This window comes from Lutra lutra, chromosome 1, assembly GCF_902655055.1.
Source record: "Lutra lutra chromosome 1, mLutLut1.2, whole genome shotgun sequence".
NCBI lineage: Eukaryota > Metazoa > Chordata > Mammalia > Carnivora > Mustelidae > Lutra > Lutra lutra.
The window spans coordinates 7,723,121-7,748,363 of NC_062278.1; the positions used below are offsets into that span (position 1 = coordinate 7,723,121).

Here is a 25,243-nt window from a genome sequence, read left to right on the forward strand (position 1 = left end):
GAGCTTATATCTAGTAGAAATGTCAGTAGAAATATGTCAGCAGAAATTCTCTAAATTGAAACATAGAGAGAAAAAAAGAATGAAAAAAGTGAGAGAAATATGAGACAATATGGAACAATCCAATGTATATGTAATTGGAGTCCCAGAGGAGGAGGGTGGGAGAGAGGGAAGGGCAGGGGGAGAGAGAGAGAGAGAGAGGGAGAGGATGAGTCAGAATAACTATTTGGAAAGATACTAGCTAAAATTTGTTTCCAAAACTGATGAATGACATCAACACATTGACCCAAGAATTAGACCACCTTCGCTGTCCACTTCTACTTGTCCTGTATCATACTTCCCTTCATGACTGATAGAATAGGAGTACCTCAGCAATTTAGGGGATCTCACTAAAGGGGGGTTGGGTTTACCATGAGTTTGGGTTTAATAAAATAAATGTATATGAGTCACAATCACTTCCATGTAAAGTTAAGTTGTTGTTAGCTAGTCTACTGCATGAACAATTTCTAAGAACACTCCTCCTGCCCACTGTAACAACTCATCTGGTTTGGTGACAAAATATCACAATATCACAATATATTTGCCTTGTGCATCTCATTTCTTTAGCTTCCTAGGAAGAAAACCTGCCTGAACAAGACCTAAAGTTGTGAACTAGTATGATATTTTGCAAGAGTTATATGTTTTCTTTTCATGTGCGTTGATGGAGTATGTTAACCACACATATAAACTGGCTTTTCTTTGAAGAGTCTAATTATAGAGAAATGCCATTATAAATCTGTTCAAGCCTTGCAACTTGGATATGACAATATCATAAGTATTCTAATATATGTTCTGTTCAAATCTTGCAACTTGGATATGACAATATTATAAGTACTCTGATATATGTTTTTAAACATTCAAGAGAGAAACCCAAACACAACAGGAATGCAAAAAAAAATTTTCAAAAAATTAATGAAGCTTGAATATGCCATTTAACTGCAATTTGAAAAGATGTTTTGGAATGTTTCAATATGAAAAGTGAGAAATTATAGACCTCTTATAAGACATGTATGAAAAATGCTGCTTTGTCACTTTAAAATTTGTTAAATCATTGAGAGAAAAATGCATCTAAAAATTAATAGAATATTTTTAAGCTATATGGATGAAAATGAACAACAGAAATTATTTCAATATTGAATAGAGAATTTTAATAACAAAAAGTTTAGCTTATATCAAAACAGCATATCATTAAGACAAGTAAATTTATAATAGAAATAATAGATTTTTAATAATTTGATATCCAATTAATAATAAGTGAATCAGAGGAACACATTGCAACAAAATTTCAATTTCGTGCTTATGTGACACTGAATACTGACAGTAATAAAGATAGTCTAAAAGTCCTAAGAGACTATCCTTATCAGCGTCAGTATTCAGTGTCACATAAGTAGTCCATATCACAACATAAGTACATAAGTAGTCCACATCACAACAAGGACATTGATGACCATCTGGTTAGTGACAGATGTCAAATCAAAGAATATTTAGAAAGAGTCACTCACAAGAAAACTTAAAATGCCTTGAAATCATAAAGCTCATGTGTAAAAGAAACTCAATAAATATTGTCCCATTTTAACAACAATCCTAAAATTTTATCTGACGTTACCAATAATGAGTTGTAAAGCTAAAAGTCAATCAATTGCTCAATCTTTTCTCAACTGTCAATGATTAATGCATGCTGGTCACAGATGATAGAGGAAATACTGCATTGCCAATCTATTCTCTCTGTTTAAATATATTTTATACTGTATCTTAACTCCTTGTCTTATGAGGAGGAGAACAAAGAAAATTAAGCCCAAAAAAAATAGATAAAGAGAAAAAGAGGGGGTTCAGGCAGTTAATTAATAAAATATTAGGATAAAAAGCTTTTGCACAGCAAAGAAAACAGTCAACAAAACAAAAAGGCAACATACGGAATGGGAGAAGATATTTGCAAATGACGTAACAGATAAACAGCTGGTATCCAAGATCTATAAAGAACTTAGCAAACACAACACCCAAAAAACAAATAATCCATTCAAGAAATAGGCAGAAGACATGAACAGACATTTCTCCAAAGAAGACATACAAATGGCCAACAGACATATGAAAAAAATATTCAATATCATTCGACATCAGGGAAATACAAATCAAAACCACAATGAGATACCACCTCACACCAGTCAGAATGGCTAAAATAAACAAGCCAGGATGCATCTCCAAAACGTTGGAGAGGATGCAGAGAAAGGGGAACCCTCCTACACTGCTGGTGGGAATGCAAGCTGGTGCAGCCACTCTGGAAAACAACATGGAGTTTCCTCAAAAAGTTGAAAACAAAGCTACCCTAAGACCCAGCAATTGCATTACTAGGTATTTATTCCAAAGGATACAAACATAGTGATCCAAAGGGGGACATGTACCCTAATGTTAATAGCAGCAATGTCCACAATAGCCACACTATGGAAAGAGCCCAGCTGTCCACTGACAGATGGAGAAAGATTATGTACACATGCATACACACACACTGGAATATTACTCAGCCATCAAAAAGAATGAAATCTTGATATTTGCAATGATATGAATGGAACTAGAGGGCATTATGCTAAGCAAAATCAGTCAGAGAAAGAAAAGTACCATATGATTTTACTCATATATGGAATTTAAGAAACAAAACAGATGGACACAGGGGAAGGGAAGGAAAAATAAAATGATGAAAACAGAAGGTAGGCAAACCATAAGAGACTCTAAACTCTAGGAAACAAACTGAGGGTTGCTGGAGGGGGGAGGGGGATGGCGTAACTGGGTGATGGGCATTAAGGAGGGCACATGAGGGAATGAGCACTGGGTATTCTATGCAACAGATGAATCACTAAATTCTGCCCCTGAAACTAACAATACAGTATATGTTAACTAAATTGAACTTACATTAAAATTTTAAAGAAAAAGATAAACTAAGGCATATTAAAAAATAAAATATTAAGTTATTTTCTGGACTTTTTAATGTGTATGTTATCTAGTTTATAACTGAGGGTGATTTTTTCTTTCCTACGTAAATATTTACTGTCATACCTGACTCTACATTCATAACTTAACATTATATGTTTTGAAGTAGATCCTCCCAAATAATACAAGCTTCAGGCTGGCCCAGGTTCCATGTGCACTGGCCATGCTCCCAGTGATAGTGGTAGGGGATGTGAGGACACAACCTCCCAGTTGTTTTAGATACATCACCAATGTCTCTTGTTTTTGTTTGCTGATTTTCTCTTTATTTTATTTTATTTATTTATTTGACAGAGAGCAAGCATAAGCAGGGGAAGCGGCAGAGGGAGAAGGAGAAGCAGGCTCCCCACTGAGCAGGGAGCCCAAGATGGGGCTCAATCCCAGGACCCTGAGATCATGACCTGAGCCAAAGGCAGATGCTTAACTCACTGAGCCACCCTGGCTCCCCTGGTTTTCTTTTTATGATTTGTCTTTTTCCCTAAAGGGAAAGGTTCAAAAAGGGAGAATTTTCCATTGTCTCAAATTTGTCAGTCTGGCTTCACTGTTTAATGGTTAAAGCCAGAGGACAGGACTTTGGGCAAAACCACATCCAATGGTCAGATAGGTTTTCAAATACAAATGTGGGACCGTGGGATTAGAACTACCAGGAGTGGTTTAAAACAACAGAGAAAACATGAGTCATTCTGTATGGCGGTCAGAGGGCACAATGGGGGCGGCTGGGGAGGCGCACCCCCTTGAAGAAGCACAGTGGGGCCACCTATCACGAGGTTACTCTTGGGACCATTTCTCTCTAATAATGTCCATGATGAATGGTTTTCAAAACCATCTGTTTTTACAGCTGGGCCCACACATCAGAAAGCCTCCTGAAGAGATAAAGAGATGTGGGTATAAACCAACCAGACAATTGATCCAGAGAAACCCTGTGTTGGCAGTGTGACCGACACATCACTATTCCTCTGGGGAAAAACTGGTAACAAACATCCATGGAGCGCTCATTCTGTGCCAGATGCCATGCTAGGCATTTGGCCAATGCCTTACCAGTTTAGCCTTCACCCAAACCTCAGAGTTAGGTCTCACACACATGAGGGGACAGGACCTGACAGAGGCAGGCTGGAAGTTCAAGAGCTGAGACTGGGCCACCCCCTTCCTGTGTTCCATCTGCCACCCACGGCATCCTTTCCCCCAGCGCAAGTGTTGGGCGCCTGCTGGGGTTTCTGCTAAACAATGCCATGTTCTTCCAGGCTGAGTAACAGAACAGACTTCCTCAGAGCAGATTTAAGCAGCTGCAGGACCAAAAGACCAAAAGGATTTGTGTCACAAGTGGAAAGGTAATTCCCTGGACTGAGAAGACAAGAAGTCAAGGCTTCCAGAATGTGCTGCTTGCCAGCTTGGACCTGATTTTCACTCCCTCAATTTCCCTTTCCAAACAAACAAGAATGAGCCAAACAAGAATCACCTCAGCCTATATTTATATACAGACCTAAGAATGAGCGAGGCACCATTCCAAACCCTCACAATCCTATCATCATCCAATTTCACAGACAGGGAAAGTGAGGCATAAAGAAGTTAAGGAATTTGCCCACAGCCAGGATTTAAGCCCAGGCAAGCAGGACCCCAATTCTTCACTCCCAGCTACTGTGCATGTGCCTTAGTTATCTGTGGGACCACTGAGGAGGGCAGTCTACATCAGTGCTTCTCAGAGCGTGGTCCCTGGGCCAGCAGCACCTGGGAAACCTGGTAGAAATACAAATTCTCTGGCCCCACCAGAAACTATGGGATCAGCAACTCTGGGGGTCTGGGATGGGACCCAGCAATCTGCCTTTAACAAGACCTCGGGGGGCGCCTGGGTGGCTCAGTGGGTTAGGGCCTCTGCCTTCGGCTCAGGTCATGATCCCAGGGTCCTGGGATCAAGCCCCACATCGGGCTCTCTGCTCTGCAGGGAGCCTGCTTCCTCCTCTCTCTCTCTCTGCCTGCCTCTCTGCCTACTTGTGATCTCTGTCTGTCAAATAAATAAATAAAATCTTTAAAAAAAAAAAAAAGACCTCGGGGTAATTCTGATGCCTGTTCAAGTCTGAGGACCACGGCTCTAAATGATCTCTAAGGTTCTTCCAAAGCTGAGCTAAGGAAAGAAGGGGGCAAAGGGCAGAGAAGTAGAAGATAAAACAGGACAACAAAGGGAGAAACAGACACGGTGGGAACACACTTCATAGACTCACAGACATCTGCCAGCATGGCATGGGGGCCCGATGGACCAAGAAAAGCAGCCATGGGGGTCCCATGGACAAGCAGGAGTCTGAGAGGCTGGCTAGAGGAGAACTGAGCAGATAGGAGAGCCAATGGGCACGGATTAGGCCTCTGGTGATACCCGCCTGATCTTACCATCCCCAGCCTCTCTCGGTGCTGTCTTCACTGCTCTTGACACTTTCCACCCCAGGATGAAGGTCATCAGTCATGTTAGTGGAAGTGACAGCATCCCTGAGTGGGAAGCATCCTGGGGACCGTTTCACCGAGCAGGACCACTTTTAATGCAGAGGGTAATGGTTGTTCTACCACCAACCAGAAGGGCCCTGTGGAAAGACAGAACAAAAACTCCATGTTCCCTAAGTAAGCCATGCTGACCAAAGAAGAGGTGACAGCTCCCCATGAGGGATTCCAACCCCTGAGGCTTCCTGAGTGGGTGGCAGGAGCCACAAGTACAAAGAGCTGATGGTCCATGAAAGGACTTTGACAATGGGAGACAGACAGGAGGACCCACAGGATAGATCCTCCCCGCCTCCCTCCTAAGGACAGTTCTGAGTCCACACAGATGGACAGTCCACTTCCTGATGAGTAACAAACCACCTTGTCTGCCTGCCTTCCAGCTCTGCTCAGTCCCTTTATCCCTCCCTCTGGCTTCTTTGGGATTTTCACTCACACACTCCCAAAAATGCTGGTTCATTATATCTGTTCTTCAATTGAAAAAATGTTTATTGGGTGCCTGGGTGGCACAGTCAGTAAAGCATCTGACTCTTGACTGCAGTTCAGGTGTGATCTCAGGGTCATAAGATCGAGCCTCGAGTCAGGCTCTGCACTAGGTGTGGAATCTGTTTGAGATTCCCTGTCTCCCTCTCCCTACCCCCAGCCTCTAAAAAATAAAAAAATATAAAAAATGTTTTAAAAAGTGTATCAAGAAAATTGAGTAAGGAGTCTAGATAGAAAGTGTAGTCAAATCTCTAATCAGTCATGAAATCAGTCATGAAAAGCGTGATGATCATATAATCAGAAAATGGTCCCTTGCTCTCTTCAGCTGCAAGTGGAAAATAAAGTGCCTGTGTGTGATACATGCTTGGGAAGAAGGACCAGGGTTGTGGGGAGGCAGGAGCCAGCCCAGACACAGAAAGGCAAGGGCCAGGAGAGATCCGCTAGCAGTGGGTGGGTTGGATTAGGATGGAATCTAGCTAGTGGTGAGCCAAGAGTTGTGCAAATCTGAATGTAAGCAATATAAAAGTGAGGTTCAAGCAAATGCTGACAAAAGGTTCTGCTGCATGTGACAGAAGATTGTCAAGAGCAACTTTTTCACAACTCTGGAAATTAACCAGACTTGCAACAATTCGAGGAGATTTCTTCAAGAAAAATGACTGAATCTCAGTAAGAAATGTGAGCTTTCTTCCTCCTTCCACCAGGACAGTGGGGGCATGGAGCTCCCCTCAAAGCCCCATTCCCAGACTCAGTCCTGTCTGGAAGTTCCCTAGAAATCCCAGTGGCACACATGACAAAAAACAGAACCTACACACGTAGTTCAGGGAAGTCAGTAAACAAACACAGCCCAGCTGCTGCCCACAGAGCCTAGGAGATACAATTTCCAGAGCCACCAAAGCATAGTATTTGGTATGTCTGGTTTTCGTCAAAAAAGTTATTGGATGTGTAAAGACACAGGAAATACGGCTCACAGGAAAAACAAAAAATCAGAAACTGCCCCTGAGGAAGCCCAGATGTTAAACTTACGAAGTAAAGATGCTATCCCAGCTGTTATAAATAGATTCAAAGAGCTAAAGGAGGGGCACCTGGTGGCCCAGTGGGCTGAATGTCTGACTCCTGATTTCAGCTCACGTCATGTTCTCAGGGTCGTGGGATCAAGCCCCACATCTGGCTCCACGCTCAGCATGGAGTCTGTTTGAGATTCTCTTTCTCCCTCTGCCCTCTCTCTCTCTCTCTCAAAATAAAATAATAAAATCTTTAAAAATAAAAAAAGAGCTAAAGGAGGCCACATCTGGAGAGTGATAGGAAGATATGAGAACCATGTCACACCCAATAGATGACATCGATCAAGAAATGGGGATGAATATATATATCTGTACAGTACAGTCACTACCATTAAAAGTGGGTCAGTGGGGCTCAGGTCTGAAGACAACTCAGATATGAAGACAGTTGAGATCACTCAGGCTGAGGAAGAGAAAGTTCTCCGTCAACTCAGGCACTATGACAGAAGACCACAGGCTGGGTGGCTCCAACAACAGATAAAGATTTTCCATTGTTCTGAAGCCTGAAAGTCCCAGATCAGGGGGCCCACATGGTCGGGTTCTTGGTAAGAGCTCTCTACCTAGTTACAGACAGCTGTTTCCTTGCTGTGTCCTCACAGGGCAGAGAGGGCTCTGGTTCCTTCATCCCCTTATAAGGACATCAATCCCATCATGGGGCTCTACTCCCTTGGCCTCATCTAAGCCCAGTTACCTCCCAATGGCCCCATCTCCAAACACCATCACACTGATGATTAGGGCTTCGATATCTGCACTGGAGGGTTGCGGGAGACACAGACATTCAGTTCACAGAAGAAAGGAGACTTTTTAAAAAATGAATAGAGCCTCAGAGACCTGTGGGACACCCTCAAGTAGACCAACAAACACATAATGGAAGTCCCTGAAGGTGTTTTATGCCACAGGACATTCTGCCTGAGTCGTTCTCCCTTACATAGTGTCAGCGCAGCCCCCTCACTTCCCTCTTCCAGCTATCTGCTCAGATTTCACCTCAACACTGAGGCATTTCCTATGCTCCTCATATGAAACAGGAATTCCCTATCCCTCCTCACCGCCACAGGTATTTCTTATTTTTTAAGAATTATTTATTTATTGGAAAGAGAGGAGAGAGAGAGAGAGTGGAAGAGAGAGCTAACACAATTGGGGGTGGGCAGAGGGAAAAGGACAAGCAGAACCCCCTTGAGCATGGAGCCCGATGCAAAGCTCAATCCCAGGACCCCAAGATCATGACCTAAGCCAAAGGCAGACACTTAACCAACTGAGCAACCCAGGCGCCCCAACCCACAGATACTTCAATTCCTCCTACACTGCCTTGTTTTTCTCCGTAGCCATCACTTCCATGATATTCTGTGTATCTACTTGTTTATTGGGTCATGGTCTTCACCCCCCAACTGAAGGTCAGTTCCAGGAAGGCTGAGAGTTTCTGTTTGGTTCAGTGTCGCATTGCCAGCTCCTGGCACAGTCCTGTACCCCAATAGATGTGCAACAAATGTTTTCTGAATGAATGAACTCTGTCAGCCATAAAAACATCTGTTTTGATCCAGCAAACTCACTCTTGGGAATTTAAGCAAGTAATTCAAGAGAAAATTTACATGAAGGCAAATGGTCATTGCCATCAAATTGTGTTTGTCAGACCTCATTTTACCAGCCACATAGGGAAAGCTAATTATAAAAAATCAGCATATGGAGCCAGGTTTTTAGGGAATGTTTCTTGGAAGAGAGTTTTGAGCAGAATCTTGAAGAGGCAGATTTGGCAAAGCAGAAGAAAGACCCAGGGGAGCAATGTGGCTGACAAAGGAATGAAATCCAGAAGATACTGGTCAGTCATCTACATCAGGGGTCCCAGAGGGAGTGGAGTTCCAGAACCAGAGAGAAGCTGGTGGGTGAGAGAGCCCACCTGAAGTTCAGTGTTAACATGACTGAGCACTTCTCTCAATAAATATTGGAGAATCCCAAAATATTATAAATGTAGTTTGTACCTGACCACAACTGTTTTAAAATGCTTGAAAATGTGTAGCCTATCTGAGATTTGCTCTTCCAGATAAGGAAGGTCAGGATCCTGGCAGATCCTGTCAGACACATGCCCACCTGGGCTTCTGACACAGAACCTGCATGGATAAGAAAGGACAGGGCTTCCCCACCTGCCTAATGCCTCCGCACCTATTAAAGGTCCCATATCAGATCATTTGGGGTCTGTCAGCATGTCTGCAGCTCTGTCAGAAAAGATATGAGAGCAATCTCAACAGAAAGGACAAAAAAGTCATTCCTCTGGGTGAGGAAAGCCCTTGGACAGGAAAACTCCAACAAAAATATTTGAACACATTAATAACAAGAAAATTCTCAGGGCATGGGCCAAGTTGATCAAAGGACATTTAAGGGCCTCTTAGTGGGTGAGCAAACTATTTAGGCACATGTAAATCTGAGCAGTCACGTGAATGGACAGCACCCATACATTCCCTCGGTGCGTCTTTATGGGGCTCTGTGTCGAAATAGGTCGCAGACCCGGTGGCCTCCTGGAGCCCACAGAGCAGTTTCTGTGCTCAGCAGGTCTAGGGACATAAAAGTTGTACAGGTCCCAAATCCCTTACCTGAAATTCTTGGGTGCTCTGTAATTCAGAATGTTGCAGATTTCTAAAAGACACTGGCACAGACCTTATATTTACAGCAGTCTAGTGAAGTCCCAGCAACACCCTATCACCAAGCACATTAGCATTTCTATAGCAAAACATAAATATTCACACTAATTGACATAAATGAAGCTATATGTAGCCTCCATGCAGGTCAAAGATTTGCCACAAAATGAGCTTGCTGCATGGTTATAGAACACTTCCTTTAAAACACAGAGCTTGGGGCGCCTGGGTGGCTCAGTGGGTTAAGCTGCTGCCTTCGGCTCAGGTCATGATCTCAGGGTCCTGGGATCGAGTCCCACATCGGGCTCTCTGCTCAGCAAGAAGCCTTCCCTCTCTCTCTCTCTGCCTGCCTCTCCGTCTACTTGTGCTCTCTCTCTGTCAAATAAATAAATAAAAAATCTTTAAAACACAGAGCTTGCAAAACATAATAATAATAATAAAAACTACAGCTTTCTGGATTTGAGGATTGTGAGGGGCGGTGGATTATGGAAACGAGCTGTTTCCAGAAAGGCTTGAGACTATGGGAAACAACGCAGGTGATGTAGCAGAATGGGGGTCACGGGACAGCAGATGTTCAGGCTCTCGGCCTCAGACTCCACACAACATTCACACACAACACACATGCGGTCAACTGAGCCAAAGAAACATCTGCAGTCATGATCACCGGGAGGACCTTGGGTTTGCTGGGAATCGAACTGGAGAGAACAGGGGGTTGTGGCCACAGGTCTGGGGAGGGGAAGGTCAGGACTGGCTTGGGCGGGAGGAAGGTGGAGAGCAGCGACAGATCTCAATCTGGGAGAGGACCCGGAGCAAGACCAGAAACCAGTTTTCATGCAGTTTTGCTTTAAAGTTTGCAATGTCAGACCTTTCCTGCCGCCACACAAAACTATCCACCCACTCTCAGTATCTCACTCATCTGTGAGTGCGTTGGATTTAACTGCAGGATGCATTAACCTGCTCAGACCTGCCTTGGGGTGAGTGTGAGCCAAGGTCAGTGTCATCCAGCCAACATCCGGGACAGGGACACACCCACACACCACCTGCACCCCACGTCAGTGACCGCAGTCTACACCCCAGTCCAACACCCACCACAGGAGCCCCTGGCTGCAGGAATGGTTTGCAAATATACTCGGGAATGGGAGGGTGTTGTCTTGTCTCCTAGTATAAGCATGTCGAAATGAGTTTATCAGCAACCGCACACAGAAAGCTAGGCAGGTGGTTTAAGTGAGGCGGATCATAGCAGTTACTGGGTAGCGGCTTCTGGGTACTTTACAAAGATTAACTCACTAGTCCTCACAACAGTCCGCCACGTGGACCTTGTTAAAGTTCCGTTTTACAGATGACAAAACTGAAGGTTAGGGAGGTTGGATGACTCGGAGAGGCGGGCGCTGGGATTCACACTCTGGTGCTCATGCTATTAACAAATACGCTAAACGAGGTTCAAACACCTCCATTCATGCACTTTCCCAAAGCTTCAGCTGGGCTTGCTGCCTGCACACCGACGGATGACAGAGATCAAAGATTATGAAAGACTAGTGGATTTTCAAAAATATTCAGTGAAGAACACAGTGCTATTACTGTCTTCTGCCTCTTCTTAGCAAACCCAAAACTGACATCCAAGCCATTTGGGAGGGTCTCCATTTGCCAGTCTTCAGAGTCTAACTGCAGGGGAGTCCCTGAGTCGCTCTTCAGCACAAGCCTGGCCTCCGTTGTCACTCCCTGGACCTTCCTTCCAACCCCACGGCCTTTGCAGATTCCGCTCACCGTAGCAAAGCAGCTCCAGACCAAGCTCCTTGCAGAGATGCCAACAGCACAGTCACCATGCTGAGCTCCCTAAGAGACCAGACACTGGGTGCTGTGAGTGATCCCAAGCCGAGCTGGCCATACATGTCCAACTGGACCCTTTGAGGCTGATTTTGCAGCACTGCTTTTTGTAGATGAGGATTTCCTACCCCACACACACACATACACACACACATGCGTGCACAGACATAACCCCTCTACCCAAGTATAACAAAGCAAGTCTCAGACAAATTCTGCTTCTTGTACAGCCAATGATCGTCAAGCAGGTACGAAGAGCCTGCCACAGCCTCGTGTGTAAATGCCACGATATCCCAGCGACTGGTCTTTCTAGGTGATCAGAAGACACTGTAGGGAAGTCTGTCCTGCGGCTACATCTGGGCAGGATCCAACTAAGCATATCAGCGTGGGTGGGAACTCTGGGGCCCAAGGGCAGACCCAAGACTATTGGAGGGAGGGTGAAGTCTGGGCCCCAGGTCATGGCCAAGGGAGAATGGCCTGCTTAAATCTAATGAAAGCAGAGCAGTCTTCCTCAGCTCTCCCTCCCAAGAGGCAGGCACCCTGTGACAGCCCGGAGCAGGGGCGGAAGCCGGCTTTGCCACCTGACTCAGCCTCTTTCAGACCCTGGGATTCCTGGCAGAGCATTTAAGCTCACTGCAGCCTCAGTTTCCCTGACAGTAGAATGGGGATCCACTGCTTACCCTCCAGGCCGGATGAGGACACACTGAGATAAAACACAGCACGTGAAACAGCACCTCCAGCAGGTGCTCAGTGCGAAGTTTAGTCACTCTGATTACCCAACACGCTCCAGTCCTGGCCTCGGGGCAGAGTTTCTTTTTTTTTTTTTTTTTTAAGATTTTATTTATTTATTTGACAGGCAGAGATCACAAGTGGGCAGAGAGGCAGACAGAGAGAGAGGGAAGCAGACTCCCTGCCAAGCAGAAAGCCCGATGCGGGACTCGATCCCAGGACCCTGAGATCATGACCTGAGCCGAAGGCAGAGGCTTTAACCCACTGAGCCACCCAGGCGCCCTTCAGGGCAGCACTCAGCACTGCTGACTCTGGGGACTCAGTCATTCACTGCAGTGGGGGCTGTCCTGTGGGTTGTAGGATCCTGAGCAGCTCCCCTGGCCTCTACCCTCCAGATGCCAGTAACACTCTCCTCCCACTTACAACAACCAAACATGTCTCCAGACTTGATAAGTGTCCCAGAGAAGGGGAAGGGAAATGCCCCCCACTAATCCCTTAAGAACCACTGCCTCAAGGGACAGAAGCCTCAGGGCCAGAGGCAGTGGTGGACCTCCACTCCTGGGGAGAACGTGACGGGCAAGAGAGGAGAGCCGGGGGGAGAAGGAAAACCTACCGTGCCTGAACGTGCGACATTTGAGAGGAATGGATTTGCTGAATGTGCATGTCCCCATACTGTCCTTCCCTCCCCCAACTTGTACCTTTGTGTGTATAACAATGGTATGGTGTTTAGCTTACACGGATACAGATTTCTTTCATTAATCTGTTGTATCAAAGAGAACATAAGCTCTTTGTCTCCGAAAGGAACACGTTGTATTTACTGTCACCTGCTCAACACAATGGAAACGCAGCTGTTGGCCAGGTGCTCAGCTGTGGAGCAAGGTGGACAGGTCCAGGGGCACTAAGGATCGCCCTGGGAGGAAAAGGGCCAGCGTTCCCCATCCAAAATCAAAGCAACCTATGTGTGACTACTAACTGCTTTTTTTTTTTAAGATTTTATTTGTCAGAGATAGAGCACGCATGCGCACAAGATGGGGAGAGGCAGGCAGAGTGAGAAGTAGGCTCCCCGCTGAGCAAGGAGATGCAGGACTCAGTCCCAGGACCCTGGGATGATGACCTGAGCCAAAGGCAGACACTCAACTGACTGAGCCACCCAGGTGTCCTTACCATCAACTTTCTTAAGCTACAGTTCTGGTCAGCCAGAAAACGATAAAGGGGTACGGAAGAGAGAAGCAAGAAATAAAAGGGAGAGAGGAGCACCTGGGGGTTCAGTTGATTAAGCGTCCAACTTCTAGCTTCAGCTCAGGTCATGATCTCAGGGTCCTGGGATGGAAACCCTAGGGTGCTCCGTCCTGAGCAGGGTGTCGGCTTAAGCTTCTCTTTTTTCCTCCTCCTCTGCCCCTCCCCGCGCCCCACCCCACGCACTCTCCCTCTCTAAAATTAACAAATAAACCTTTAAAAAAAAAAAAGGAATAAAAGGGGGAGAGCATGGGGCAATAAAGGACTACACCAGAAAACGGTATTTAGAGTCTTTCATTTGGACAAAGAATTTTTTTAAGCAGTCATTAGTTCTCATTTCTTCTCTTCTCGGAGATGACTCTGCTTTCTCTTGGTTGTGAAGAAAGTAAAGTGGAAACATGAGGCCATCAGAGAAGGCTGCGGTGGCCTTGCAGAGTGAGTGGCAGTGTGGTGTGGAGTCAGCCAGAAGCTCCTGACCTTCACTGTGGTCACAGCCTGCCTTCCACCTTCCACGTCCTAAACCACACGATCAAAGCAGTGGCATCCAGAAGCCATTCTCTGACTCTGCTGCGGAAATGGTGCTTCCACAGCAGCTGGTAGCTTGTGAAAATTGCAGATTTCCAAAGTCTGTCTCTGAGGAGTCTGACTCAGTGGGTCCTACTGGGGTCTGGGGACCCACCTTCTGAGGCAGGTGTGGCCTGCACCCACACCTGGAGGATGGAACCTCTGCTCTGTATCTTCCCAGAGCTACTCAACTGTACTTCACTTTGAGAAGAAAACCAACTCTACTCCAAGGTTTTGAGATCTATTTCAATGCATTTTAAAAGTTGTATTCTAGAGACACCTGGGTGGCCCAGTTGGTTAAGCGTGTGCCTTTGGCTCAGGTCATCATCCCAGGGTCCTCAGAGCGAGTCCCACATCTGGCTCCCTGATTAACAGGGAGTCTGCTTCTCCCTCTGCCTGCCAGTCCCCCACCTTGTACTCTCACTCTCTTTATCTCCCACGCTCTCCCTCTCACTCTGCCAAATAAATAAATTAAATCTTTAAAAATAAACAAATAAATAAAGTTGAATCCTGATAAATTTAGGAATCAGACTATAGCTGCAGTGTCTTAAAGTCTTCCTCTAAGGGTTGAAGCAAAAACAAATAAAATAATAAAATATAAAACAAAATAAATCAACCCCAGAAGTCTTAAAGAATAATGTAGACTCTTCTGAAGGAATTTCTGAGGATACAACACAGCACTTTACATTGTAAATATTCAAATTTCCCTCCTCTCTCTTTCCCTCCCTCCCTCCCTCCATGGAGCTCCCTTCTGGCCCTGCAGCCCCTGCCTTTTCCACCTCTGCCCCCCAGCTGGTCTGCCTAGACCCTATGTCCTGGGTCAAAGACCTTCCCACACCCTGCCATCAGCAGCCCACTGGGAAATGTAGTCCAGTCTCCTGCCCAGCTGCTTTTCTCACATTGGAGGCTGGAGTTCTCCAGAAAAAAGTAGCCGCTGTGTTACCCTTAGAGTCCAATCAGAAGTTCCAGAGCCACATCTTTAATGCCTCAGAAAAAAGCCAGTGAAAATGGGGATCCCCTGGTGTTTTAAGGAAATACTGGTTTTGATTAGAAAGTGGAAGGGAGGGGCACCTGAGTGGCTCAGTGGGTTAAGCCTCTGCTTTCAGCTCAGGTCATGATATCAGGGTCCTGGGATCGAGCCCCGCATCAGGCTCTCTGCTCAGCGGGGAGGCTGGTTCCCTGCTCTCTCTCTCTGCCTGCCTCTCTGCCTACTCGTGATCTCTGTCTGTCAAATAAATAAAATCTTAAAAAAAAAAAAAAAGAAAGAAAGTGGAAGGGATCCCAAAGGACTTCAAGCCACTTAAAACTAAAGCAGGATAAACCTCAGACATTGTCAGAGTGTGAGGAAAAGTGAAATGGAGGCTTCATAAAGGCTAATCAATGCAACTCCTTGTAAACAAGTAGGTAAGAATAGAGCAGAGCCTAGGCACTTCTCCTGTGGGGACACAGCCCTGTGCTGGGGGGCTCGGTCAGGAGACTGATTCTCACAACCTGGCTCACGCGGTCAGTCGTCCATGTCCCCAGTGACCAGCTGCCATGCAGCAGGCAGCGTGTCAGGCACCACGAAGAGCACAAACAGGCATAAGGTCTGGATTCTGAATCAAGATGCCTGCTCAGACGACCACACGGGGCCCAGGGGACAACGCAACCAAATGCACCTGGGGACGATGCCACTGGAGTTTGAGCTGGATACTCAAGACAGATATTCCAGTTAGTAGGTATCAGCATGAGCCAAGACCTGAGGCAGAAAGACAAGAGGTCAGCTTGAGACAGAGCAAGCATCCCATGGAGGGAGGGGTGACATAGACTTAACACGTGGAGAAGTTTCGAACGTCGGTGTGCTGCTCCTTACTGAGCTCTTGTCCCTTAGCTCCCAATGCACCTCCTTCTCCTGGGCTTTGTGTCGCTAGGGTTGGAGGTCTGCAAACCACATTCTTGCTTTGTCAGCTGCTCCCGGTGCACTAGAGGGAGACAGCAAGGCTGGAGGAGGAGGCCCAGAAGGGCTGTTTCCTGTCTGCCTCCTCTTCCTGCCCGCCGCACCCCAGCAGCCCCTCCTCATCCTGACAAAGGCTGCTGTTGCTTCCCTTTGGACCCAGTTTGGGAGCTTTTGACCGGCAGAACCAGCCTCACCCCGGCCTCAGGACCCCATCCTTAGAACCCTGAGGTTCACCTCCATGGGGCCCTCTGCCAATCTCCTAAAAGTTTTAACTCCAGTTTCTTCACATTGTACCTCCAACTTGAGGGAAGAAGCAGCTTCCTAGAGTTGTTTCCTCCATAATCTGGAATTTGTACCTTCCAATTGATCTTTGCCAAAAGGCCAAGAAGCAATTGAGGTTTTAACTTTCAATTACCTACTTTAATAAACAACACCTATTTGACAGATCTTTATATTAAATTATACTAAAATAGCTGCTTTGATTTCTGTTTCCTTGTTGGATACTGACAAATAAAACCAAAAAGGGAAATTAAATCTTTATATGATGAGAACTCTTACTCCACAAATTTAGAAGTACAAAAATATCCTTTCATTCTTTTACTTAAAACAAAGTAAATCCTACCCCATGTGTGTTCAACCCATCAGGCTAGACATTATCAGGACTCTGGCTTCCAGCCCAGATGCGAGTTAGGACCTTGCTTACACAGCACCAAAACATCCATCTGTGGGGACAATCTATGGTACAACCTGGTCATTTTGAGATTCCTGATGTCGACCCACTACCCTCATGAAAGCCCATGCTCTAGAATAAAGGCTAATCTGGTTAAAGAGTAAAGGCTACTATATAGATCTGCCACAACAAAGATTATAAACAGGGATTGAAAAAATGTAGCCAAACTACAAGCAGATTAACCACTTGCCAGAATAATCACCTGCACTATTCAATGGAAGACAACAAAATCCAGATACTCAACAATATAATATTCGCAATCACAAATCACAGCAAATTAAAATCACAGTGGGGTACCACCACATACCCATTAGAACAGTAAAAATTAAAAACCTGACAATACCAAGTGGTGGTGACATTTTTACTGCTAGTAAAAATGTAAAATGGTACAACCACTTGGAAAAGTTTGACTATTTCTTATGAAGTTACATTTACACTTAGTATATGACCCAGATGTCCCACTTCTGGGTATTTATCCAAACAAAATGAAAATATGCTTACAAAAAGATTCCTCTTCATGTGTTCCCAGTAGACTTACTTATAATAGCCAAGAAATGCAAACAATTCAAATGTCCATCAATAGGTGAATGGATAAACAAATTTTACTGCATTTACACAGTGTGATATTACACAGCAAACATTATTTCTAATATACAGAAGAAACTCACAAACATGCTGAGTGAAAGAAGTCAGGCACAGAAGAGTACCCTTACGCTGACCCTTAAACAAGAGAGGTTGGGGTGTCAACCCTACATGGCAGAAAATCCATGTATAACTTTTGACTTCCCCAAAACTTTACTAATAGCCTCCTGTTGGTCAGAATCCTTACTGATAACATAGTCAATTAACACATATTTTTATTGTTATATGTATTATATACCATATTCTTACAATAAAGTAAACTAGAGAAAAGGTTGAGGAAATACACTTACAGTACTGTACTACAAAAAATCCACATATAAGTGGACCTCTGCAGTTCAAACCCATGTTGTTCAAGGGTCAACTGTACATAATGTATGATATTTATGTGAAATTCACCTGTAGTGGTAAAAATCACATGGATTATGTAGGTCCAGGAGGTGGGGGAACTAGCTGGGAAAAAATACTAGGGAATTTGGGGCTAGGGATGGAAATATTCTATATGTCATGTGGGTAGTGGTTACCACAATGTGGATAGTGTTTTTTTTCTTAATTCATCAAATTCTACATTTAAAAGAATGCATTTTATGTATACATTATATCTCAATAAAGTTAAAATGTATGTTTAGCGTTTAAAAAAAAGTACTGGGGGAGAATTTGTCATTTTGGTGTGTGGAAGATGGATCAAAAAGGCAAGAGACCAGAGGCAAAGGTCTTAAGCCACCTTCTGAATAAGATGGAAGCCCAGGTGTTCTTGTAGGTTTGGTCTTCCAAACCTAAAGCCCAGGCTCACAGTGTAGAGTAAAAGGAAACAGTATTAGCATTCAAGGGGTGGCAAGGTGGCTCAGTTGGTAGAGCCCTGACTCCTATTTCAGCTCAGGCCATGATCTCATGGTCAGGTGGGGCTCCAAACTCAGTGCAGAGTCTGCTTCAAATTCTTCCTCCCTCCCCCTCGCCCTTCCCTGCTCACACACAATCTCTTTTTCTCAAATAAATAAATAAATAAATAAATAAAATCCTTAATTTTTTTTAAATTAGCATTCCGGGATGAAGATGGTACAAATGCCCAACAAGAGAAACAGGATGAGCAAATTGAAATAAGTGCATCCGATCAGTCACTGATAGACCCACCCAGGCCCTAAGGGCACCATGCAGTGTGGATAAGTAGGAAAACCAGTTCGCTAGGTATGGCAATAGGCCAGATGCCACAACGTATTGGGAATGGAAATCGCTAGAGTTTGGCAAACCAATGGATGCGAGAAGGAGCTTCAGAGACCATCTAGTCTTGGAAAGCTGGGTTCCTACAAGAATACTGGGGTGGGAGGAGGTCATTAACCAGAGAGACCCACTCAGAAGGATAGGCCAGATGTGGCAGAGAAGGGGAAGTATTTAGCCTGGAAACTTCAGAGCTTAAGGTGCCTACAGGACAACCCCAGGTGATCCCAAGCAGTGGTGAGGCATGTAAAACGCAGGAAGGACAACACATGTGGGTTTCTAAGTCCACTGGAATAAGCCTTGTTCTTTTATACTAAGTACCTCTGCACCTGCTGCTCCCTTTGCCTGAAACACTTTCCTTCTCCTCCACATCTATCAAGTCCACTTTGCCTAAAAGACCAGTTCAAAAGGAACCATAAAAGTGATCCTGGACTCCTGTAGGCAAAGCAAATAGCTTTGGCCCCCTCCCACCCTACTGTGCTAATTGGGGGTGAGTAGAAAGGCTGGACTGAGAAGGGCCTAAACCCTGGGGTCCGAGTGACCTGGATTTGAATCCTAACGGCCAATTCTATCAGCGGTGTGATCCTGGGAAAATCACGTCTTGAGTCTCGGAGTCCTCCTGGGTGAAACGGAGAAAACACTGAACTCATAAGGTCATTTTATTTGACAAATAAACGCTTAACCGCGGCCGCTTGGCAGTGGAAACCGGGCATATTCGCTGCACTTGTTAAAAGACCTGATCTCTCACCCTCTAAGCCGTGAGCGCCACTGGGCAAGGGTACCTTTTTCTCCGGTGTCCGTGAGCCGCGTTCACATCATGCTACAAAGAGCCGGAGGAAGATGTGGACGACGGACACGCGGGAGCCATTCAGGCAGGGTTTGGGGGATCCGGAGCAGGCTCCGCTGTGAATTCACTCAGAAGTCACATCTGCGACCTGGCGGACGCGGGAAGGAGGCCAGCAGCCGCCCGCCACCTTCTGCCAGGAAGGGGCGTAATCACATCTGCAACCGTGCGTCGCTGTAGAGGTTTCACAGCAGAAGCACCTGAGGGAACCCGGAGGCGGGGCCGGGAGCGGGGAGGGGTCTTGGGTGCCGATCTGTGTTCCCAGGATGGGTCCCCAGGGTGGAACGACAGTGAGAGGCGACTCGGGCTGAGTTCAGATACTGCGGGGAGAAGACGGCCTCTGCAAGGGCTTTCCTGAGAGGGTGCCCTCGGGGCGGCGAGAACCCGCCTCAAGCACCGCGACAGTGGGGACAGCGAGGACGTGACCCTGCGTGGCAGGCTTGCCTCCCTAGAGCACCTCCGGGGCCCTGGAGCTTTCCCGGGAAAGCCCCACTCCGGAGAGCGACCCTGCATGCTGCTGGGGACCAAAGAACAGAGGCCGGCAGCGCGCGAAGTTCAGCACAGTTAAGGTGACCCGCTGCCGGAGGCCGGAGAACGAGCACCTCAGAGGCCGGCTGTGACCTAACAGCGACACGCCCAGGGGGACCCCACCCAAGCTCGCGTGAGGACGCTTCCCCGCCAGCGGCCGCACTCAAGAGAGCGAAGGCCCGGCCCTCGAGGCGTGGCCCGGAAGCTACAGACCAATCCTCGCCGCGAGGCTCGGTCACGTGGCCTCTGGCCCGCAAGGGTTTTCCTCCTTCCGCCCCGCGGCTCCGCCCGACGTGGTGAAACGCAGCTGGCGCCGCGCCCTCGAAGATCTTCTCGCGAGAGCAGCCCAAACTGCCTGTCCTCTCACCGGTCCGACGCTTCCTGGGACTGCGTTCCGGAGTAGGGGGCTGCGAAGCTCTGTGTTCCCGGTACGAGGTGCTGGAGGCTCCCGCCGGGACAGGACAGAAGGGTCGGAGGGAAGGGGCTGCAGTCGGCGCGCGCCTCCCCGCCAGAGCAGCAGTTTTCAGCGGGGCTGCCTTGGCTTCTGGTATCAGCCCGGCTCCCGGGACCCCGAGGCCCTGAACTCGCGCTTCCCCGCGCCGGAAGCGGCGACCGGGTTAACAGGCGGCCGTGGGGGCCTCGGGTCCGGTGATTTCCCGCCTTCTCAGTCTTTGTCACCACTCCACGCACTGCAGACCTGAGGCACGGGAGAACATTCCAGCAGGAAGTCCGGGGTCGACCTCATCTGAGGAGATGCAGCTCGGTTTCGCTCACTGCACGAGTGCCCAAGCTCCCCAGAAGGCGTCGGCTATCCTCCGGCTCCCCGGCAGGGCGCGCTTTGTCCTCCCCGTTTTAGAGATGCGGGAACAGGTTCCGACAGGTTTGAGGAACTTGCCCAGGGTTGGGCACAGCCAGGCTTTGCCCCTCAGTATCTCGGACCAGAACAGCCGCTACTGCTTCTGAACGACCAGCCTCAGGACTGGGGAAAGGCTTGGTCACACGCCTCCGTGCACTGGTCAGGGAATGGGCTGCACACTTGACCCCCTGTCCCGAGCCGAGCCTCGGGTAGCCAGCAGGAGACAGCCTGTCACCAGGACCCACCAGAGCCCCTTGCGTGTTTCTGGCCCCAGTGCCTTCTGGTCCCAGCCTTCGCGCCCCGCGCCTTGCCGGCGTGGATCCAGAGGAAGGAGGAGGCAGACCGCGGGCCCCGGCTGTGATGATAACGCTCTGGCCTGTGAAAGGGCCGCTTCTGAACCGCAGGGCCGCCGGGAGTCCAAAAATGGGCTTCCTCAGATACATTTCTCTGAGGGAACTCCTAAGGAAATATTAAAATTGTCCCAATTTATATTCACTTATGTTAAATGAACATTTGTCTCAGGCGCAACATGATCCCTTCACGGAGCAAACATCTACTTCAGCCACCTGCGGGTGAGTCGGAAGCCACCGTCACCACCATTCATGTTCCCTGGAATTGCCTGGAAGTCTACCATTAGCAGTTCTGCAAATAAGAATCATCCTCTCTGGGTTCATTGATAGATGAAATATTTTAATTCCTGAATTTCTGATAGGAGAGGTGGTGCATTCAAGCACTGGGCTCCTAGGGAGAGGGAAGAGAGGACGTGAACAAAGGGGAAGGGGTTCCCCTCCCAGGAGGGCCTCTGGTTAGGGAATCTAAGAGGGGTCTTTCCATTCAGTGCAAATCCCTGAGGAAGTTGTTAAGACCTGGTATGTCCCACTCACTCAATACTCCCCAGGCCTTAGAAAGGTGCTCTTCTGCCCTCCGTGAGGTTCTGAGACCAGGTGAACCTACTGAATACAGCCACCAGTGGCCACATTCTGGGGAGATAATCTCCGTGCACTCTGCAAGCCAGACTTCCCTCGGAGTGGCAGACATGGGAACTCTTTCTGGTTTTCGTTCCGGGAAGCAAAGCAAAGCCATATTCAGAAAATAATGAGAGAGAACCATTAAGTCAAAAGGGAAACAAGCCAATAAATCAACTGTGGATGACACTACAGAAGAGATTAAGAACCCAAAGGTGACATAAGCATTAAACATGTGGGGATATAAAAAATGTGGGGAAACTTGATTCTAGTCACAGTATCCTTTCCCTTCCCAGGCAACACGCACCTCTACGTGAATTAGGAAAAGGCATCCCTTCCTCAAGAATGTTATTGCTGTCTGCCAGATAAAAACCTAGGATGATCTTAACAAGAATGGTGTCCCTGAAATTGCTCAGTGCATGACATACACCACTGTACAGGTTGGCCTGGACTGCAAAGCACACTTGGATATACTTCGTGGCAGAGGGTCACACAGGCCACTGATCAGGCTGAGGCTCCCCCAGCGCCAAATAGTTTACTTTGTCATCAAGAGCTAAGATAAAAGCCAGCGAGGTCCCACAGATGTCTGAGCAGCCCCTACATCTGTAGAGCTCAAAATTTAGGGCTTCCTTTGGTGATGTCAGGGACACTCACAATACATAATCATACAGGGGCCGTGCGCCCTGGCTCGTATGCAGCCACTGCTTGCCATCACAGGATACTTAATACTATTGTAGGTACGGCAAGAAAAGACATAATTTAGTAGGTTTGCTTTTTGCCGAAATAATCTGGGGCTCTTATTTGATGTTGATTTGGGTCAACTGGTCCAAATGCCATGTATTGTACTATAGTTGTGTTGCATAGAAATCTATTTTCAAGGGAGCAGCATTTGAAACAAGAACAAGGCACACGGGTGATGGGGAGTGGTTACGGTTTTGTATGGCTGTTGACCCATCATCAGCCTTCTTGTGAAACAAGTCTGACAAGAGTGCTTTATATTTTCCAGATGATTAGCACGAATTACTACAGGGTTTCAGAAAGTGCATTTCTAGATGTTTCTTTTGAAGGAAAAGATTATTTTAAAAGTGATTTTTCTAACAGTAAGGAAAGAAAAAAGATAAGATCATATAAAATGAAGATAACGGGAAGGGGACTAACCTGGGAGACAAGGTCTTCTAGAAGCTCGTGACAGGGTTGTCTGCATACACTGAAGCACGTGCTATGTTTCAGTATACAGTGAAAAGCAAGTGCAGGGGAGTAGAAAATAATTTTTTATTCAGCTAGCAGTAGTATACTAGAGAACGAATTTCTTGTTCAAGAAAACAACTGTGTTATGGTATGTTGTATGGTATGTATGTAAAGCTGTATGGTAAATTAATATTTTCCAAAATTGGCCACTGTAATATTTCTGTTCTGACATGTTTTTCCTAGATGTTGCCATACAGGATGGTGTCTCTATCTGTCCATGAAACTCAAAAGGGCCTTTGCGAATAGAATTTGATGTCTAGATACAGCAGAAGCAACATGGCCGACTCCTGAGGCCAGGCCACAAAGGTGGTAGGGGCTCCACTCAAGTGTCCTCAGTGTTCTGGAGGTTGTTTTCTCTCCCTGACCCCCTCCACACACCTCTCTCCCTTCACCTCCCTCTCCTACCTCTCTCCTCTCCGCACCCTCCCACACACACACCTTTCTCTCTCTCCCTTCATCTCTCTCCTTTCCCCCTCTCTGTCTATCTCCCTTGAAACCCAACACCTTGCTGTGAGGTGCCCAGAGGACAGCCTGGCCCTACAGGAGCCCAGATCTGTGGGCTCTCAGAGGGAAGGGTCCTGGATAAACATGGGACTAAGTCACAGGACAGAGATTCAAGGCAGCTAGAAGTCCAGGGAGAAAATGTTCTACAAGAAAAGGAATGAAATCTCAATATATGAGTTTGCTCTGCAGGAAGCAATTATTGTCTTAATAACATACTGAGAGCACATGGGGAGGAGGTGGGGTAAGTAGAAATTCTCTTCTCATAATAGAAAATCAACAGATGATGTGAAAAAGAGGTGTCTCAGGAAATAACAGGATAAGCTCATGTGGATGGAAGTGTGGTTGGCAGAGTCTTGGTCTCCAAAGACATCCCAGTCCTCCTCCTGGGAAGCGTGGATATGTTACCTCACAAAAGGGACTCTGCAGATGTGGTGAAGTCAATGACCTTGAGGTGGGGAGATGATCTCTATCCTTCCAGTGAACCCAGTGTAATCACAAGAATCCCTTAAAATATGGGAGAGTCAGAGAAGAGCCATGGAAGTGGAGATCCAAGGGACATGCTTGCTGGCTGTGACAATGGAGGAAGGGCCATGAGCCACGGAACACAGGTGGCTTCTGGAAGCCAGAAAAGGCAAGGACACAGCTTCTCCTCTGGAGCCTCTGGGAGGAACCAGCCCCACCTACACCTCAACATGAGTCCAGTGGCTCTCCTATCAGACTTCTGACCTCCCGAACTGTAAGCCAGTCAATGTGTGTTGTTTTATGCCACCAAGTTTGTGGTAATTTTAAAAGCAGCCACAGGAAACCTACACAAGAGGTAATGTCCAGAAGGAAGAGGGGTTGGAAGGGTGTCCTGGGAAGCGCAGCCACGCGGGGAGAGGAGTGGCAGCAGGGACCATGTCAGTCTGCTACTCTTCCACTGTGCCTCTGTTAGTTTGGTAAAAATTGCACAAACTCAAAAGGGACCCTTACAGGGGTGCCTGGGTGACTCAGTGGGTTAAGCCTCTGCCTTTGGCTCAGGTCATGATCTCAGGGTCCTGGGATTGAGTCCCGAATCGGGCTCTCTGCTCAGCAGGGAGCCTGCTTCCTCCTCTCTCTCTCTCTGCCTGCCTCTCTACCTATTGGTGATCTCTGTCACCAAATAAATAAATAAAATCTTAAAAAAAAAAAAAAGGGACCCTCACATAGTAGTAACCTAGAGAGAGGAAGATGTGAGAAAACTGTACTCGCTATAGGGATGGAGCCTGAACCGTTAACCCACGGGGGTTCCACGTGCACCTACTGTGTGCCCACCCCCCCACACACACACACAAATGCGAGGTATTACGAGCGACTTTGAAAGATGCTCAGACCTCAGCACTCGGGTCCCTCAGTCCCACTTGCCTCCCACCTCAGAAGACCCGGAACCAGGCAGAACTGCCCTGGGCGGCCAGGCCCCAAGGCCAGGGGGCACCGGGAGTCAGCAGAGATCGCAATGGGTCGGTCATCAGAACGAACTGCTGGAACTGATCTTGAGGAACTGGAGGACTTTTGTTGAGGGGCAGGAATGAGAAGACAAAAGCCAGGAGAAGGAAATGCGAACCATGTGTGTTGGGGAACACTGGAGACCAATGGAAGGCTCCATGTGGAAGGGATTCGCTCCCAGGGTGAGGTATAGAAGCAGCATCCAATCCCCAGCTTCAGATTTGCACACCTGTCGTGTGCAAGTAGGTTTGCCAGGGACTCTGACATGGCTCAGACTCTCTCAGAATGTTACCTTGGAGAGAGCCA

General features: G+C 47.0%; 1 long non-coding RNA gene across 3 annotated transcripts in view; it reads right to left on the reverse strand.

Moving 5' to 3' along the window:
- LOC125094360 (uncharacterized) overlaps positions 1–20,948 on the reverse strand; it is a 71,791-nt gene extending 50,843 nt beyond the window's left edge. For all 3 annotated transcript variants that reach the window (XR_007125483.1, XR_007125486.1, XR_007125484.1), the window contains exon 1: positions 19,311–20,948. This is a non-coding gene — a long non-coding RNA (uncharacterized LOC125094360). The remainder of the gene's footprint in view (positions 1–19,310) is intronic.
- Between the last annotated feature and the right edge of the window lie 4,295 nt (positions 20,949–25,243).